This window comes from Salvia splendens, chromosome 5 (genome assembly GCF_004379255.2).
Source record: "Salvia splendens isolate huo1 chromosome 5, SspV2, whole genome shotgun sequence".
NCBI classification, from domain to species: domain Eukaryota; kingdom Viridiplantae; phylum Streptophyta; class Magnoliopsida; order Lamiales; family Lamiaceae; genus Salvia; species Salvia splendens.
The window spans coordinates 27,164,284-27,171,242 of NC_056036.1; positions in this window are offsets into that span (position 1 = coordinate 27,164,284).

The following is a 6,959-nucleotide window of genomic DNA, read 5'->3' on the forward strand; positions in this document are numbered from 1 at the left end:
AGTCTTTATGCTATCTACTGAAGACGAGGTCTTAATAATTAATTTCTTAATCAATGTACGTTAGCATTGAGCATACGATATTGAGTGTCTACTACTTTGATTTACCAAAGGTGCGGGTTTTTTCATCATCCAACGATCCAGGTATATTGGGTGGTGATCATTATCTAGCGATGCTAGGATTGCTATTATGTTGAATCGTGCGGAGGAGAGTCTCGTTTGATAACATCCACAAGAGGAGCTCGAACAAGGGTTTTATTATTCGGAACCTATCTAGTTGGAGTTTGATTACTCTATGAATAATAAATAAGAGTTTCTTGCTAAGTCCACTCTTGGAGATTAAAATATGTTAATTAATTAAGTCCATAGCAGACATTGATTAATTAATTAATGTTTCTATCTTAAGCACGGGAAATGAATGTAACACACTAAAAGGAAACCCGAAATACTTGTAATTTCGGATTTGGAAAGGCAATGCAATATTACTTCTGTAGTGGCTGCTTGTAATATTCCAATATAAGCTTGTATTAAAGTGTGGGTTCAATTTAATTAGTGAAAAGCTAATTGGGTGAGGCCATGTCCAAATTCTTCCTTAGATCCCTGACTGGGCCCAATATGTGACTTAATATAAATAGGAGAATAAAGGAGACAGAATTAACACTTTTTCCACATCATAATTTTCGTCCCACTCATCTTTGAGAAAGGATCGAAAATTGCTCTCCTTCCGTGCGCAGATTTCTGTCTTCATTATTTAAGTCCTAGTACACTGGTGAGATTTGCCCACACAAATACCAGTCTACAGTCCGGGATACCAGTCAGAAGATCTGAGGTCGAGTTCTCAAGATCTTCACTTGGAGAAGACGCAAGTCATCTTCGATTCTTAAGTGAATCAACGAGGTAAATTGGCTAACTCCGTAGTACGCATGTTTTTAGGGATTATTTGTACTAAAACGTGTTTAGAATTCAAGTTATGAGCATGATACATGTGATAATTGCGCGAATAGAATTTATCTAAATAATCTGCTAAATAGATCAGAATTATAAGATCCGTTAGAACGCACGCTTCCGCTGCCAACCCCTTCAATTGGTATCAGAGCCAGCCTTTGGCTCTGATTATTTGGATTTAAATTTCACGAAATTCATGTATGCATGTGTTATTTGATTACGAAGCATGTTCTTGGTGTTTTGTTTATTATTATGCATGATGAACTCAAGAATAATCGAATCAAAGAACTTGAATTTTTCGATCGTACGATACGTGCGATCCGTCGGCGCTCGTGCCGAGACAGATCGCGCCACGTGCAATCGGAATAGGGTTGTCGATTGAGTGGGAGCCAAGGGTTCATAGTCACGGGGCGACACGCAGACGAGCAAGGGCTCATGCGCGCCGCCGACCGAGACCAAACCCTAGGCAGATCCTGGACTAGGATCGATGCGACGGGCTGGCGCGGCGTGGTGGTTCATCCGAGAACCACCGAGACATTGCGAGACACCACCCCGAACCCTAGCGGAAGGACAGCCGAGACGAGGCTCCAGGCGGTGGCTGAGAGCGACGCGCCTTTGTGCGCGCAACTACTGGCCGAGACAGTGGGAACTTCGGGTCTCGGTATGGCCGAGACGGGCGACGATCATCGCCGAGAGCAGCGACACCGACGTGCAAGCCGCTGGCCGAGAAACCACGTCACCCCGACGTGACGAGACGACGAGACGGAGGCGACGGGCTGGCCGACAGACACGCCACCCCGTCGAGACTTGCGTGACCGATAACAGCAGCGCCGTGTGCGCGTGCGACTAGTCGAGACGTGGTCATGGTTGACGCGTCGTGATCCGGCCATGAACTCCTCAGATTTTCATCGTTCATCGTTCGTGTGCGAACCTCGAGCAATGAGATAACGATGAAAGATTATTTTAATGTTATTTAAAATTTTTTTAATTAAAAGATATCATTAAAATATTATTATTTAATGGAAATAAAATCTTTTGGGGAAGATTTACCTAGATTTTAGGAATATTTTTATTATTATCTATATCAATGGAAATAAATAATATTATTTTATTCCTAGATGATATGGACAAGAATAATTTAATAGGTTTCCTAAAATTTATGTATCTAGAATCCTAATTAGGATAGATATGTATATATACATTAAATAATAAAACTTCTCTTCCAAATCTTGAACATGAAAATAATTTAAATTTAATTATTTCATGTCTTATTAAGAATTAAATAACCTAATTATTTTAAGATATATCTTATAGTAGACATGAATAAGAATTAAATTCTAGACAATACTTTCCTAAAGGAAGACACCAATGAGGATTAAAAGATTTAATTGTCCAGCATATTAAATACCAACAGAATTTAAAATTAAAGCCTTCTCTGCCTCAAGGCTAAGGATAATTAAAGAAAACCATAACCCAAATATCTAAGCTATAATTACGAACTCAACGTTTGTATATGGTCTCCATCAATTGGTCTGCAATTTATGAAGCTTTTTTTCTAATATTAATCGCCCCTGCTATATGGGGACAATAATCCTAAGAAATAGCGAGTTCATGAGGGGCAGACTTCTCAAAAATAAATAGTATGAACTAGAATGTGGGTTTCCAATATTATCGCCACCACCTGCTCTGTGGGGACAATAATCCTAAGAAACTGCGAGATTAAGAAGTTCACACAAGATTTATGAGATAGCTTGATCTTGTTAGCAGCGCATGAGCATTGTTATGGGAGTGTGTTGTAGAAATGAGACTCTGTAATGATAAATTAGGTGGTCTTGCTTAGGCAACATTAGGCGGCCATGCCACTCTGTGGTCTCTGGACTATTCGTCGATGTTGTGACCAGTAAAATTGTAAGATTTTAATGCGTATTGACTTCCTCTGGAGGGTACAAAATTTTAATTTTACAGTTGTAAGATTTTGAAATGTTTTATAGTTAAACTAATCAAGCATCTTACATAAGTTTATGACAAATAGTAAATACTTTGTTTTACAGTGCAAATCAAATCGTCAAGATGTCGTTCAATCATCTTTCTGCAATTCTTAAAGAAAACAAACTCGAGGGCCAAAATTACATAGAATAGAAACAAAACTTGGACATCGTTCTTACAGCAGATGAGTACATCTTTGTACTCACAATCCCGCGACCTCCAGTGTCGGCGGCTAATGCTGCGGCTAATGCTGAGATGCACACAAACGGTGGCATAAGGCGAATGAGATGGCTAAGTGCTACATGTTGGCTTCTATGTCTTCAGTACTCTAAGCATCAGCATTCTGCCATGGAAACAGCCGCTGACATCATGCAGAATCTCAAGAATCTTTTAGTACTCAGATCGAACGGCTAAGTCTCAAGCTTTTCGGAGTATCATGTCGAAGACAATGAAGGAAGGCACGTCAGTGAGGGACCATGTCCTCGAGATGATAGGCCACCTCAACCAGATTGAGGTCTTGGGAGGGACGATCGATCCCGAGTCCCAAGTGACTATTATCCTTCAAAGTCTTCCCCTAGCTTCCAGCAGTTTCAAGGCTCAATTTTCGAGATGAACAAAAGGATAACCTTGGCAGAGTTGTTGACTGCCTTTAGAGTCGCACAGGAACAATTTTTATGTTCCAGTGCTAAGGCGGCCATGATGACTTCGGCGCGCTCGTTCCTCTTGGCTTTAAAGCCCTTAAGCAAAGGAAAAAGGAAAGGCAACCGAACTCATAAGCGCCAGATGGCAATTGTCAATAAGAAATAAGAAGAAGAGACGAATAAGAAGAAGAATAAGCGAAGAATCAGAAGAAGAATAAGCAGAAGAAGCAGAGAAGCAGAAGAAGAATAAGAAGAAGAAGAAGAAAAGAAGAAGAATAAGAAGAAGACTAAGAGAAGAGAGATAATACGACAGAAGAGGGCAAATAAGAAGTCCACCACGGGGAAGTGTTTCAAGTGTGGGGAAAATGAGCAATTGGAAGCCAGATTGTCCTAAAAGGGCAGGCTACAGGTATGCACCAAGCTTTAGTAGTTGAGTCATGTTTGGTATCAACGTCTACTTTCACTTGGGTTATTGACACAGGAGCCACTGATCATATTTGTTTTGATCCTGACTTAATGCATGTGACAAGACGGCTACATGATCGTGAGATCGAAGTCCAGCTGGGCGACGCTACGAAAGTGGCGGCCGTTGCAGTGGGAGACATATGTTTGTGTTTTAGTAGTGATATATTTTTTATTTTGAAGAATGTTTTGTTGATACCTTCTTTTAGAAGAAATTAAATTTCAGTTTCTAAATTGGTTTTTGATGGATATTCGATTTCTTTTAATGACAATTGCATTATTAAGAAAGATGGTTCTTATATATGTCGTGGTATTATGGAAAACGATCTGTACACAATCACATCTACACAGTATAATAATCGCAAATCAGAACTCAATACAACATCGAAAATTTCAAAGAAATAAAGGAACCTTCAAGTTCAATGAACGAAACGTACTTGTGACACCTTAGACTTGGTCATTCCAATGAAAGGAGGATCCATTCTCTTGTTCAATAAGATCTTATTAAAGGTCTAGAGGAGGAACCCTTTCATAAGTGTGAGTCATGCTTAGAAGGTAAGATGACCAAGAGGCCTTTTCAGGCTAAGGGCAATAGGGCCAAGGAAGTACTTGAGCTCGTTCATTCCGATGTATGTAGACCAATGTCTACTGAAGCAAGAGGTGGTTTTCGATACTTCATCACATTCATTGATGACTTCTCGAAAATTGGATATGTCTATTTGATAAACCCACAAGTCAGAGTCTTTTGACAAGTTCAAGGGACTTTAAGGCTCAAGTGGAGAAGTATCATGGAAAGAGTATCAAATGCCTGCGATCTGATTATGGAGGCGAATACCCCAGTGCCGAGTTTTTGGACTACTTATCGGAGTCGGGAATTGAATCTCAAATGACTGCGCCGGGCACGCCCCAGCATAACGGCGTGGCTGAAAAAAGGAACAGGACCTTGTTAAACATGGTCCGATCGATGATGAGTTATGCACGGCTACCTACTTCGTTTTGGGGACATGCCTTGCGTTCTGCAAGCCATATATTAGACAATTTACCGTCAAAATCTGTACCTACTACTCCTTATGAGTTGTGGACTGGGCGCAAGCCCAATCTAGCACATATCAAGATTTGGGGTTGCCCGACTCATGTATTCGAAAAAGATCCAACTACGCTAGGATCAAGGACGGAGGTATGTTTGATTATAGGGTACCCTAGAGGGACGAAAGCTTACGAATTCTATAGTCTCCGAGATAAGAAAGTTATTGTGAGCACTCACACGACATGCTTAGAGGAAGACTATGTAATGAATCATAAACCCAGCAGTGAAGTGGCTCTTGATGAGCTAACTTCCGTCACAAGTTCCATTAACCAAGAACAAGTACCAACTGTACAAAGAGTTCCCGGAACTTCAACTTCTACTCCAAGTATTGTAGTGCCGCGCCGCAGTTGGAGGATCTGGCATGAGCCCGAAAGATACATTGGTTTGGGGGAATCCATGGATCACTCCTCAGACAGCAATGTATTAGATCCCTGGAACTTTGCAGAGGCGCTGGCAGATGTCGATCATTGCGAATGGGTGAAAGCAATCGATTCAGAACTACAATCTATGATAGACAAAGACGTCTACGATTTGTTCGTCCTACCCGACGGCTGTACTGCTATTGGGAGCAAGTAGATATATAAACGTAAATATGGACCTGATGGACGAGTTAAAGTCTTCAAGGCAAGACTAGTGGCCAAGCGGTATACCCAAAAGGAAGGTGTCGATTACGACGAGACTTTCTCCCCGGTGGCCATGCTCAAACCAATCCAGATACTATTGTCTATAGCAGCTTATATGGATTGGGATGTATGGCAGATGGACGTTAAGATTGCGTTTCTAAACGGCGGTTTTGAGGAGACCATCTAGATGGAACAACCCGAGGGACATGCCGTAAAGGGCAAGGAACACATGGTTTGGAAGCTTAAGAAGGCTATTTATGGCCTTAAGCAAGCATCTAGATCATGGAACCAGTGTTTCGATCAAACTGTTCGGAAGTTTGGATTCGAAAAGTGCCCAAATGAAAGCTGGTCTCTGTAAGAATCTAGTTTTATATATAGATGACATTCTTCTAATTGGAAACAATAAAAAGATGTTGTCATCAGTAAGAACTTGGTTGTCAAACCAGTTCGAGATAAAGGATATGGGAGACGCGGGACACATCTTCGGGATCAAGGTTCTTCGGAATCGAGAAAAGAAGATGTTGTGCTTATCTCAAGAACCTTACATCAACACAGTACTTAGCCGTTTTAGCATGCAGGACGCCAAGAAATGCTTCTTACCTTTTAGACACGGCATCCATTTATCTCAAGAGATGTGCCCCAAAATGCCGTCTGAGATACAAGAAATGAGAAAGATTCCATATGCTTCGGCAGTTGGAAGTCTCTGTATGCTATGCTTTGTACGAGACCTGATATTTGCTTTGCTGTTGGCATGGTGGCAAGATATCAGTCGAATCCTGGCCAAGGACATTGGACTGCCGTAAAGAACATACTCAAGTACCTTAAACAGACTAAGGACTATGCTCTAGTTTACAAAGCAGCCGAGCTCTGCCCTTTGGGATATACTGAATCAGACTTTCAAGCTGATCAGGACTCGAGAAACTCTACTTTAGGATATGTGTTCACCTTAGGAGGTGGAGCCGTAATTTGGAAGAGTGTGAAATAGAAATGCATCGCGGACTCGACCATGGAAGCCGAGTATGTGGCCGCTTCGGAGGCTGCAAAAGAGGCAGTATGGTTCAAGAACTTCCTTATGGATTTAGGTGTGGTCACGAATCTGCCCAAGAGCATCACCATTTATTGTGACAATTCTGGTGCTGTGGCAAACTCGAAAGAACCAAGAGCTCACAAAGCGAGCAAACACATAGAGCGGAAGTATCATATCATCACAGATATAGT